Consider the following 14,490-nt stretch of genomic DNA (forward strand, 5'->3'; position numbering starts at 1 on the left):
TAGGTTTCAGGTGTTTGTTTTGATAATTAACCCCATTTGAGATAATGCATGCCGAGAAAGAAAAATAACTTAACAAAAGGTGCATTATATAAATAATTTTAACATTATAACTCATATCCCTGTCTGTCGGGAAGTCTCTGACATGTCTGGCAGTGTAGCCAACTGTAGTATAATTATAGTATTTGTACTATAATTTTGGTGCGCATACTATATCCGATATAAAAATGGTATAGTACGCCCAAAATTCTATACTTTTGAATATCGGATAAAAGTTTAAAAAAATAGAGGAAAATTTGTCGAACCGAGAGAAAAAAAGGTTTGTGAGGTAAAAAACAGTCCTCGAAACAAAACAGTTTTTCAGGTTCGCTGTTGAAAAAATGTATAGTAGGAGGTAAAAAATGTGACCAAACATGAGAAAAATACTATACTTTTTGGGCCCTTGTATTATAATTTGGTCACAAAATGATAACAACACTGGTCTGGTGCAATGTTGCCAACTGTATAAGCAGGGGCGGCTCTTCCTTAAGGTACCAAAGAGACAGACCCCGGTCCCCTCATCATTCTGTAGTCAATATTTATTTGAATATTCATGTTATATGTGCTTACCACAATACATTGATTTTGTATAAGTTAATTAAGTATAATATATTTTATTTGAACCGTTTGCCCATCCTGTGACTTTTGGCTCTACCTATATATTACATTTATACAACGATACTTCTGGGGTCCAAATTAGGTGGCCCCTTTAAAATCAAAGCAATGTTTATATTGTGAGATGCTATATGCGATTGCCAGTTATGATTTTTAAAATTCATAATGAAGCTGAATAATACGTACGTCTGTAGGCCGCTTTGCACGTGCGATGCACATTTTACCCACATGTACCGATGCTGGACCAGGAACACCGTAGCAAATACCTGGTCCTGCATAAGTGTGAGTAGTTAAAAGTGGGCGTATTATTATTATAACTAATATACTCGTATTATGAAGTTATCTTGTCGGTCGGCTGTAAATTCATGTCCGATGACCTACCGGTTTAGCTTATTAGTTAGTTTGCCAGTAAGTACTCAAATATGTTATCTATTTCTATATCCTTAAGTTTTAAAATAAATTTGTTAATATATACTATAATAATTTATAATAATTATCTTGAATAATAATAACAAAGGCTATGTAATATTTCAGTTAATTAAATCAATATTAATTTGTATTACCTAAATATTAATTGTATAGTACTAGTTGTGGCTAGTTGAATTTCGCGTTAGTAAAATAATTTAGATAAATAATAATTAGGTATTATGATAAATGAGGTGGTTTATTTATTGAAATATAAGTACAGTACATTGACATTTGAAGACAAACTAGAAGTGAAACGATTAGGACCTCACCAACCTATTGATTTAGTTATTGTGTATGAACTAATCAAAACAAAAAAAGCATTTAACTCCGAACGGTTTACAAAAAAACATGGTTGACGGCGAGTAAATCCTTGAAAAGACTATTTTGTTTTCCTTGTAGCAATAAGATTCTTTCGAACACAGGAGGCATATGAAGATGAAGTAATAGCTACAACAGATATGTTTTCTACGCTTTGATTAATATTGATTAGGTAGGTACTTATTAGATATTTCACGCCATCTGACCTCACTTACTAAAAGATGCTAGAGCCGCCAGTCGCCACTGTGTATAAGTATAGTATCCTACTTATAATTTTGGTCCGCGTACTATACTATATACACGCATCAAAATTCGCTATAATATTTAAAAAAGTCGCCTGCGGCGCAAGTTTACTTCAAGATTATTAAAAGTTTAAAATATTTGGTTGTGCAATACAATTTTTATTATAGTTTGTCGATATTAAATCTTCGAGTAGATTATGTAGGTACTCAACAATACACTGAATACACTTACTAATTTTTACCTCGCAGAACAACATTTGGGAAACACTGCAGTGTAAAGCATCACACTGTCGTTAACCTTAGTTTTAGATAGGGGGGCCCGCCAACGATCTTGGCCTGGGGGCCCCGCTTCAGGATGCGGGGGCCATGACCATAGCATAATATAAAACGTTTTTATAGAAACTATTTTTTGTATGGATAAAGGGCTTCAGAAAATGAACAGAGTCGCCACAATTAGTAAAAAGACGCCTGCGGCCCAATTGTCGTCGATGTCGACATTGAATAATTATATATATTTTTATAATTTGTGCTCCGTCGATATCGATCATTTCAAATCGCTTCACGCTATAATACAGAATGTAATGCTGTTATTTTTTAACGAGAATAAAATAATTATTTCAAAATGTCTTTGATTTCTTTCATATTTCCTCTAAATTTGTGAGGGGGGTGGAAATTTTGGGCTAACACCCGGACGGCAACTATGCCTGGCGCGGCGCGGCCCTGGTACGAGGGTACCTACATATTATATTATTTCGTAGGTATGTAGGTACCACCTACATCATTTAATTATCTCGTCTGGATTATTATGATTGAAGATTGCACAAAATAACAATATGTAGGTAGATATGTACTTATTTACTTAGGTACCTACTACATTATTATCTAATCTCAATTCTCAATATCACCATTATCTTTTTTATAACTAATAAGTGATAATAAATTTACCGTTGATGAGCTGTGTTACGTATGTAATTAGGTACCCACTACCTAAGATATATTTCGAAATATAGTAATGCTTACAAGTAACCACACATTAGATCAGAAGTCATCTTACGCTAAATTTTACAGTATCTATTTAAATTGTAGTTTTCAATATCACTAAAGCCGAGAACTGCGTCAATTTCCATAGCCGATTTTGGCAAAATTCATGAATTCAATAATGAAATCCTAACCTAACCAGTTTACGCTAGACGGCTAGACGGCTAGATGCACAAAAACGTCATTTACCACCCCTAATATTCAATTGTGGATTTATCGATTTTTTGTAATTCGATGTCTCATTGAGTAAATGAGATAAACGTGTCATTCCTGCATATTATTAAGTAAATCGAATTGATAGTATATAAAGATGGCGCATGTAAAGATATCATTTGACTGCTTAATCTGCAAACCATCTAACTCCACGTTTGACCAAAAATAAGATTTTCATGGCATTTTGTTATAAAGCATGTTTTCTATGGTCACACAACTTCTCAAAAACTCTTAAACATATCCTAAATAAATGCGTTATCGTTCTTCACACAAGACAGCCAACTGCACGTGCCAAATTTCGAATATCGTAAATCCGTAAATGGAACAACTCCGCTCTTTATATAAATTTTATTTATATATAAAAGGGAAGCTAAAATAGTGTATGAATTCATAGTGCAGCTTATTTATAAAAAAAAATCCAAGTAATTCCACTTGGTATTTTCGCCCCCATGAACAATTTGCCCAAATGGAGTTAGCCGGTTTGCATATTAAGCAGTCGCATGCCTGTGTGGGTAAAAATTACTGTAGGTATGCATACCTAGCCTCAACATGCAGTGATGGCATAAGTCCATACGACATCAAAGCCCGTCCAGACTCCACATAAGTCTCCTTCGATCAGCTGAAGAGTGACCCGTGAGTACTTTTTGTTTAAATTTTTGTTAGATTAGTTTTAGCTCCTAGTAGCTTTACATTCATGTTAAAGTTAGGAATACGACTATTCATCAACGGACGGCTGAACCAAAACGCAGCTACGAGCCACCTTTCGAATTTGTTTTGGCATCCTTCTTGATTTATATAATATACTAGCTGACCCGGCACACGTTGTTCTGCCATATAAATTATTTCTAGTGAATATTTTGGTTGTTAAATAAAAAATAACGAATGTATCGTAAGTGTGTGGGGATGGGATCTATAACAGAAAGAGGAATAGAGCGCTGTAGACGATGACCGCCGATGAAAACAAAAAAACATCAACAATTCATTTTCTCAATTCAAAATGAGTAATGATGTTCATAATGAATGAATTACCTGTGACAGGATCTCGTTGTTTAATGTTTATGCAATATCCGTCTTGTCCCTTCCAGAAAATTAGCGGATATTGGAGAGCTTCCTATGAACGGTGTGTGTCAGCGATGAACTACAGATTATTGTTTCTTATTCGAATCACGATTTCTCGCATCGATGTGCGGTCGCCAACCATGATTCCAGCAATGTCGTCAACAACAGTCGCATTGAATCGACGTACGTGCTCTCCAGCTGGTGTTTTATCAGGATTGATGACAATAGCGTGATTGTCTCTTTACAATTCGTGCATGTGTGCTTTGAAGAATTTCAATAATTCATTGTGCTCATTCAACAGGGCGTCCAGTTCGCCGACGATGCGCCTGGCATTAGGCGAGTTGAGGCTATTGTAGCCGCAACGTGCATCCACATGATTTATGTCCTCACCGCCACCGCGCCCATGAAGTAGATTTGTAAAAATGTATGTGGTTCGTTTGGCATTGGCAGCAATGAGCCTACTTTGTGGTATACTTGGCCTTTTATTTTGAACGTAGAATGGAATTGTTGACCATTTGCCGCAGTATTGTGAACTATTTCTGTTGCTCCGGACGAAGTCATTTGGAAGCATGAATTGAATGTGCGAATAGACTTCAGGAACAGGTTTGAATCTGGAACCGTGCCGATGAGCAAGCCGTTCAATGGTTCTGGTGGTATCTCAATTTCTGGTAGTTGCACTTTTCCTGATGCGCAACACATCCCGGCTGACTCATGTTTGAATTTGACCGCATGACAATGGGGACATTCTTTGTCCATAGCACCAATCAGCACTTTTGGATGAGCGGAATATTCAATATCTGGCTCGTACTCGAATGCGAGACGAAGGAACGAAGCGGATGTAAATGTTCGATGTACTTGTTGGCGTTGTCGGTCATTTTCTCTGCGTGTGTTAACTACGAACCGGCGCGCTTGGCTCTGTTCCAATTGTCGTTGTTGATTTCGTTCAGCTCGTGCCTCTTGTGATTGAGATGCACGCAATTGCGACATGCTTACACGCACATTTTTGTTATCTTGTTGGATTTGTTCGTCTGTTCTTTCTGCTCTACTATTTCGCATGGTTGTTGCTTTATTCGTTCGACGGCCCAAATGGCCTTCCTTGCGTCTTGCTGGCATTGTGCACTGTAATACACGCACATAAAAATAGATAAATTAAAATAAATCGTACAAAATTTTGCACGCACTGCGTTGTGATATGCCGGATGAAATGTCGAAATGACGCGACGCTTCTCTTGAATTCGTCTCGAACGTAGCGCCATCTGTCATTCAACAACATAAATTATTTCGTTCTGTTTTAAATACGAACGACGGTTAAATTTGTTCATACAAAAATAATAAAATCGCGATTAAAAAATGGGAGGGTGGGGGTAGGAGGGTAAAAATTTGGGGTTATAGGTAATTTTTATGCCAAATAATAAAAAAAATACAAAAAAAAAATGGTCAAAAAAATAAAAGAAAATTTTTCTGGATAGAGATACCCTAATCACCTAGCGATATGAAATATACTTGTTGACCTATTCTCATACCTAACAAATATACATAAAAAAAATCATAAAAATCGGTCGAGCCATTTCGGAGGAGTTCGACCACAAACATCGTGACACGAGATTTTTATATATATAGAGATTATGTATCACCCACCATGGCCGCGCGGCTTAAGCGTCAGCCTATCTATAGCGTCGTGGATCCCAGGTTTGAATCCTGGGGCTGACAAGTACACATATTGTTTTTCAATTTTGTGTATGAGTCAGAATATGTACCTAATAGGCTGAGCAAGTGGCTGACATCCATTTCTCGTAAAAATAAAATCTGCACTCTGTGGAGGCCCATATGATCTTATTAGGATCGTTCATGGTAAAATAAAATGTGTATATAATATTATATATGCCACCGGTCACAATATAATTAACATTAATATTATACAATTATTCGGCAAGGACTGGATAACCTGGATAGACTGGTGGTTTTGGGCGGCCATCAGGGAAGGCGAAGCAGAGGAAGAGCGTCGGCGCGCTGGAGCGACCAAGTGAACGAACTGACTGGGGCAGCACTCACTTTACCTTGAGAGAATCAGAAGATCGAGAGGGATGTAAAATCTTGGTCGCTCAGATGAGGGAATCTGCAGCGCAGCCATGAGGGAATGACCAAGAAGAGAGAAATTGCGCGACGTTAATGAGAAAGGCGTTTTATATGCAGGACGTAATAAAATGTGTCGCTGATAAACGAGCAAGATTTTTTTTAGTGGATGAAAATTTTCATATATGTGCATATATGAGCTCTGTAGATATGTATATTATTACTCCAAATATTAAAGAGTTTTGTGACATTTGTCAATTTAAGATGGCCGTGAAGAAAATATTATAATAAAATATTAAAGGTAACAAATTCACATGACAATTATTAATAAATGGCAAAGGGATACACCTTGCCTTCCCACTATCCTTCACCTTCATGTTTTCTCTAAAATATCGTAAATGAGGGCTGTATTTTCAAAGTGAACCTATTCCACTACTTAACGAAAATGAGTTAGGGATGCCAGAATTTAAAGGTTAAGATTTTGAACAAATATATTTTGTATAGAAGAACCTTATATCATTAAATCCAATAGAATACTTACAAGATAAAAAGAACTTTTTATATACAACGTTCTTAAATTTTCTGTTGATTCATAAAAACTTGACTTGACTAGCTTAAACGATCAAAAATAATGTACTTGATAGAAATACTGAATAATGAAATGTCATTTCATATTGATTTCCATAATAATGCACGTATATATTATTTAATAATTTAGTTACTAGGACCCCCTAGCAACCAATAATGGTATCGAAATAGCTTTTCATACAAAACAGAATTAACTAAAAATGAATTCAATTCTACTTAAAGATGGCTAAAAGTATTAAAAAAATGCATTGGCATCGTGTTCTGATATATTCTAAAAGTTTCAAATGTCTAGCTGGTCGGGAAGTTAGTTAAAAATCGATTGCAAGATTTGTACCGGACAGATAAGAATACGACCTAAGAAAAACGTTGTAAAAATCAACTTCAAAATCGGTATTAATTACAAAAGTAACTTATTCCAATACAAAAAAAAACATTTGTAACATCAACACCGTAAACAGTTTTTTCGCTTTTGCCAAAAGAAAAAAAGTGGAATAAGTTCACTTTGAAAATACATGCCTTAAATACACCTTCATAGTCCATACCATAATATGCTATGTCTGCGTGCGGATAATTAGAAAACAAATAGATACACCTACCTAATAGGATAAGATAATTTGATATAAAATAATTTCTGATATTTTGTATATCTGAATGGACCGCGGTACGACAGATAACGGGTTTTCTTATCATCAAATTTTGCGAATAGCCAATTCACAACAACACAGGTAACATACAAAAAATAATACACAATCATTAATCAACCGAATCGTACATATCTATTAACGCCATTGTGAATGTATACAACATTTCGCGACATTCAATTAATTACCTATTCTATATTTTTTGTTAACTGTTTATGTACCTAAGTATATTATTCGTGAAGATTTACAACTAGGCTGTATGTATACCTAAAAACTAATAATATTGTACCTCATCAAAGTGAATCGAATCTCTAAAATAATTGATCCATTTTTGTTTGGGTGTGTTTTTATCTTAAGTGTTTTCAAGATCGAAGTCATCAATAAATTTAATATCCTGCTTAAAACGTGAAAATGTGAAATTGTATGGATGGATGTATTCATGAATATTCAGGAATTTATTATTCTAAAATAGTGTAAGGACACAAAATAAATACGTAAGTATTATGTTTCTAATTGTACATACTATTTAGAATTTAAGTAGATATTAGTAATTGAGGGATATGGACGGATTTAACCAGTCGGGGTCCTATACGCAGCAATGATTAGGGCCCCATGTATTTAATAGACATAATTTGAAAACAAATCATGCATATAAACATTAGAAAAAATCGTAAAAAGACACCCGACGGGACTTGAACCTGTATCTGCTGGATTCGCGCCAGTATGCTTTTTTCAATTAAACTACTTAGTTAATTACGACAATTTTAACTAGTTAACTAGTTACGTGCATTATATAGTTGGCTATCGGTTTTAGTATATTAAATTAAGGTAGGTAGATATTAATTAATTCCTTAATTACTAACCGACGTAGCGGATTACTCCATTATTTATTTTTTATAACTTACTTACTATACGTACAATGTATTTAATTACCAAATAATTACAAGATAAAAAGAACTTTTTATATACTACGTTTTTAAATTTTTTGTTGAATCATATAAACTTGACTTGACTAGCTTAAACGATCAAAAAAAATGTACTTGATAGAAATAATACTGAAATGTCATTTTGACATTTCATATTGATTTCCATAGTGACGCACGTATATATTAATAATTTAGTTGCTAGGACCCTAGACCCCTAGCAACCAATAATAGTGGATTGGATTACGGATTTCTTCTGAAATAACTTTTCATACAAAACAGAATTAACTGAAAATGAATTCAATTCTACTCAAAGATAGCTAAACGTATTAAAAAAATGCATTGGCATCGTGTTCTGATATATTCTAAACGTTTCAAATGTCTAGCTAGTCGGGAAGTTGGTTAAAAATCGATTGCAAGATTTGTACTGGATAAACAACCACCGGACAAATAAGAATACGACATAATAAAAACGTTGTAATAATAAATAATGATGGAGGACACGAAAAACCGTTTTTCATAATTATTAATTTCTTAAAAATAATTTCTCGTCTCCAATTCCACAATTTCACGTGATCAGATATTGTGTTAATCAATTCCAAAATCCATTGTTATCTCCCTGCTTCCGAAGTCTTCTTTCGACAATAAAATGTTTTAAGTACATTACATTTATAGACTGCTGTGCTCACCGCGTCCATTCTTTGCAATACGCGGTTCATTGATAGGTATTATAATAGAATTTTCATAGTTTTAAACGGCTTTGCACAAAGATTTCAGTGCAGTCAACATAATCTGTGTAGACCATAGGTTCCTTTTTTGCTTAAATTTCACACATTTGGGTTCCACACATCTATCTCTATAGAAGAGGATTTTTTCCAACATCTTTGGTCAATGCACTTATTAATTCACTGTGCATCTCATGCACCATTATTAAATTTTATGGTTGATTTTTTAATCGGTCACTATTTTCCAAGATGGCGGTATATATACCACCATCATCAAGTGTTCGAATTTAGAACCAAGCTCATTACAGGATAAAAAGTATTGAATGATATGCCAAATGCTTGTGGCGCCCTCACTCTGCGGACAACTTATACCTATTGGTGGATATAAAAATATAGTAGCATTTGAGTAATAATTTGTAATTACATGAAACACAATTTTATAAGTAGTACTTATTCCACTTTATTCTCCACATTATGGACATTGATAATGTCCCCTTGTAGAGGACGAAACCGGTACAAAATTTAATTACAAGCGGAATAAGTACTATAAAATTGTGTTTCATTTAATTACAAATAATTAATCAAATAATACAATGCAGTTTCACCATGAATTGACAGTTAACACTATAATATATATATATAGTAGCTTTTACCGAAAACTGATAATTTGTAGGGAATTATTTATCGGTACTTAAAACGTTTATTGTAGAAATCGATATATTTTCATGAGACAATCATTTAAAAAGGATCATATATGCCAACAGAGAACCTAGCGGAAAAATACGAAGCTTACAATTTGAGAATTCTTTTAGATAATTTATAATTTCAACTGTATTAATTAATAAACATGTACCTATTTGAAAACATTCAAAAGATTTTTTTTAAGTTAAAGATAAACTTACAGTTGTAAAAAAAAAAAGTGAATTGGTCACATATTTGGTACCTACATAGGTTACGTTATTATTACATCATTTTTATAGTTATATTTATTATTAAAATTTAGTTTATTAAGTTTTAAAATTTTCGCCGCTTAGATTTTTGAATAATTCATATTCTTAATACTTTTTATATCTATTTTAAAAAACATCGATTTTTTATAAACAATATAAATGTGTATAACTTGAAATCCTTTGTCGAGCGCTCCGGTTCATAAACTTTTCCATTTCAAGCGCTGATAAATGTAAAAGCCATCGCCATGGACCAAAGCTCTGAAGCAGGGTAATTTATGGTCTGACCGCCATAAAACCCAAGTAAAAAAAACCGCGTCGAGTGTTCCCAAAGATTGAAAGCACGTTACATTAACGTGACAAATATATATTATATTCTTTAACACGTGTTTAAGTTTATCCCATATTTTTCCAAATTCGAGATATTTAGTCTGTTATACCACACCCAGTAGAGTAAGCTAGTTCCTATTAATTTTGTGTTCCTGCTTCAAACTATGAACCAAATACTAAAGTGTTGGCTTCAAAAGTTGAACCGCATGGGAGTCACCAATGTTTAACTTTTAATAATTATAATTGTATTTTTATTACGTTGATATTAGAGTGTGTATTATTATGGCTTTGATTTCAGTAGCACGCAGAGTATGCAATACCTACTTAAACATATAGGTTTCCGACCACTGGCCTCACTCACTATACCACAGCGGCGAGGGGTGGAGTTAGACTGTTAAGATTCGACATAAACGGTGCACACTAAACTTTGTCACTCATACATATTTGTTTTCATTGTTCTAAGAATACAATTTTCAAAATGGTGCTAGTTACTCGTAGTTTTAAAATTTCAATTAAGCCCTAAACCAAACCATACTAGTTTAGCTATGCTATGGGCGATCCGGCAAACATAGTGCACAGCTTAAATCATAATCGATAGAAAAATCTTCTATTTATGAAATATCTTAAATTATGTATGGTTTAATGGCATAATTTTAGATATTTTATAGATAAACGAGTGTTTTTTATTATGGCTTGGATTAGGCAGGGTTTAATTGAATTTTAAAAACCAACAAACACTATCTACACACTGTAGTCTTAGTTCAATGAAAACAAATACGTTTGACCGACGAAGCTTAGTGTGCACTATTTATGTCGGATCTGAACAGCCCAACTCCACCCTTCGTCACTACATACCGTCGCATCGCTACCCGACGGGGATATGATAGCCCAGTCACAGCAGACATAAGATTTCATGACGTCAGAATTTCAATATAACGCAATAAATCAGAATTTTATGTCAATATGATAAGCATTTTATCAGTGATTATTATTATTTATAGCTGCATTTTTATAAGCATTAAGACATAATGAAATACCGTCAGCTGTCTCACAATCACTCATCATCACATCGAAGATCAGATGATCAATAATACCAGGTCCCAGGACCTTAGTGCAACAGATTCACAAGTTAGATTTATAGACATTGTATTATTTAAATCAGCTTTGGTGGATGACAAAATAAATGTAGGAATAGGACTCAGGACCGTATCACGATGTTTGTGGGCCCAGCGATGGTTTTCAATGAAAGATATAAGCAGGTGTAAAAAATAGCCATAGATTTATTTAAATATAGGGATATAATTGCTATATTTCTTAAATTTAGTGGTGATTTATCACATTGACAAGACCTTCACAACCTTCACCTCCAAATCTTTCAGTGTAAATAAAACCGTCTCTGTCCCCGATAAAAATACGAATAATTGAAATAAACAAAACTTCTAGGAAAATAAAGATTATTTTCAATTTTTAACAACCATTAGTAAATTGATTTAATAAAAATAGTTTCATCGATTTTCTTTAAAATGTGCAATCTAGAATCGAATCGAAAAATTAATCTTTAAAATTCTTTAAAACGGGGCCACTTTAGTTAGGTTAGCTTCGAATTAAGTACATACAGACCCGGGATTCAAACCCAGGACCCACGACATTATAAGTCGACGCGTAAGCATTAATAACAGTTATTTTCTGCTTTCACGTTCCTCGAATTATTTCTCTTAATTTTACTGGTCCGCATGTGTAAAAAGGTTGGAAAACATTTTAGATTATTCAATTATTGCCAAAAGTTAAACGCAACAAAACAAGGTGCTTTGGGAAGAGGAATTAAGAAAAGCTCTCGACCCGGTGGACTGAGTTTTCATGTTGGGCAGAAAAGTTGACCGTACAGGGGAGGAAAGTTAAAAAAACTCTCTACATTGATTTCGACTTCACCGAAGTATAGATATATTTAAAAAAAAAAAACTATGTTCCTACCAAACTAACTTAGAATGGAAATTAAATTGAACACATTTGTGTACACATACGTACGACGTACATACCCTACGTGTTTATCTTTTTTAGGCATTACGTCTTATTTGTTATGGCAGGTTTGGAATCGAATAATTTGTTTGGATAAGATGCCATTGAGTGTTAAAAATGCAGTACCCTATGAAGTTTGGGTGCAAGGATTCATTACAATAATTTATAATACCACAGCATGAAAACAAAAATACTCATCGGCAGCGCTCGAAATGGAAAATTTGACAAAGACGATCGTTCAATAATTTGCCGAAAATATTAACATAGTTATCTAATTTTATGTATATTTTATAAAAAAACAAATGTGTTAGATTTGTTATTATAAGGATTATCTAGTTCAGCGTAACTATTCTATATACAAGGCTGCTATCGGCGGCTATCGAGGGTAGTTTATCATATTTATGTATTGAGGTATTATAATTGTTACAATAAGTTAGCCGTCTAAACGGTCAAAACTGTCTATCTCGCTCTAAAAGTTAACACAGTCAAGAGAGGTGCTGTAAAAATATAGCAATTTTTGACAATTCAGACGGTTAACCGCCTCAATACATAAATATGATAAAATACCCTCGATAGTCGCCGATAGCAGCATTGTGTATAGAATAGATGTGCAGATGGTCAAATTATTTAAGACGGAGTGATGATTTTGTGGATTTCATAAACCGGAACGGCGCTCCGGTACGTTCCGGTCCATTTCGAGCCCAGCGCCTTCTGCGCTTGAAGCAAAACCGCCTCCGATTAATCCACTGATTAATCCGCTACTTAGGGAGATACGCACTTTATTAACAAGCTACATATACAAATTTATTTATCGCTGTTATCTGTAATCTTATATATATAACACAACCATAAGACTCCTACAATCAATGTAGGTACCTACCTACGTACTTTAAATGTTTTGAATTATCGTTATAATCAATCATTTTGCAAATAATATAAAAAATAATAACCATTGTTTTATCTATATTTTCAGACGAGAAAAATCACAAACGCTGATGCATCATTATATTACACAATCGCTCTGATAGTATAATATCTGCGTGAACTTTGTTACAGACAGCTGTTTTACATCGGCCATCTTGCCAAGAGCGGAAATTGCCCAAACAAAATGGATGTGCGCGGGAAATTCGCGCGCAAAATACCCAGTGACCGTTTATAAAGAAATAAAATTAATAGGTTATAATAATAATAATATAAGTACACCCTTACACAAAAAAGTGATCATGAGTGACAATAAGGGCTATAAAAACAATAAATTTATATAATACCTAATTAAATTACAGTGCTGTGGGGAGTTTTATATTTTAAAAAGACACTGTGATAATGAGTTAGTTTTTTTGCTTATAAATTAACAATATCATCTAAGTGAAAGTGTTTTACAATGTTTCCGATACAGCTGGCTGTGGTGATAACTCTTTTATTCGTAGACTCCTCCGTGCAGAGGGATGATTTTAATACGGATGAGTGTCTCACGGGGAGATTTGAGGATATTCAGACCTGGGTCTCCGCAAATGGGACGCTTAATAAAAGACTAAGTAAGAATCGTTATCTACTTTTATATTATATATATTTTTAGATAAGTGCTTTCTTTATAAAATTTAAATTTAAACCCACTAGAAAAAACCCACGGTGGCCGCGCGGCTTAAGCGTTGGACTATAACGCCGTGGGTCCCAGGTTCGAATCCTGGGTCTGGCAAGTACACATATTGTTTTTCAATTTGTGTGTGTCAGGGTATGGACCTAATAGGTTGAGCAAGTGATCACTGGTATCGCGCCAATATGCTTTAACCAATTAAACTACGAGCCTCCCACTTAATTGTACATGTACGTCCTACACGAATCGCGTTATTATTTACTATTGGTTGTATTTTTAAATCAAGGAATATTAATTACCTTCATTACTAACCGACGTCCGGCTCTCACCAAGTATTTAGTTATAAGGTCTACTTGAACTTGCTAACAATTTTTAATAAACCGTTTCTTTTATTCAACGAATAATTCATAAGATTTGAGAGTGTAATATTCCATATTATATTGAACATACATAACTTGAAAACACCACAAATCACATTTGATTTTTTTTTGTGTAGTGGGTAATATATCTGAGGTGTTTTCAAGTTATGTATGTTCAATATATGGAATGTTACATTCTCAAAACTTGTGAATTATTCGTTGAATAAAAGAAATGGTTTAAAATTGTTTTGAAAAAATGTTCAAGACACTTAGTCAACTATGATTTATATCCTGTTAAATCCAAA

General features: G+C 34.0%; 1 protein-coding gene across 1 annotated transcript in view; it reads right to left on the reverse strand.

Annotated features, from left to right (window-relative positions):
• LOC147065149 (dynein axonemal intermediate chain 7-like) overlaps nucleotides 1-14,490 on the reverse strand; it is a 54,755-nt gene that overhangs the window by 14,651 nt on the left and 25,614 nt on the right. The window lies entirely within an intron of this gene.

This window comes from Rhyacophila brunnea, unplaced genomic scaffold (genome assembly GCF_057557595.1).
Source record: "Rhyacophila brunnea isolate RB1 unplaced genomic scaffold, BYU_Rbru_1.0 scaffold_6, whole genome shotgun sequence".
Lineage (NCBI taxonomy): Eukaryota > Metazoa > Arthropoda > Insecta > Trichoptera > Rhyacophilidae > Rhyacophila > Rhyacophila brunnea.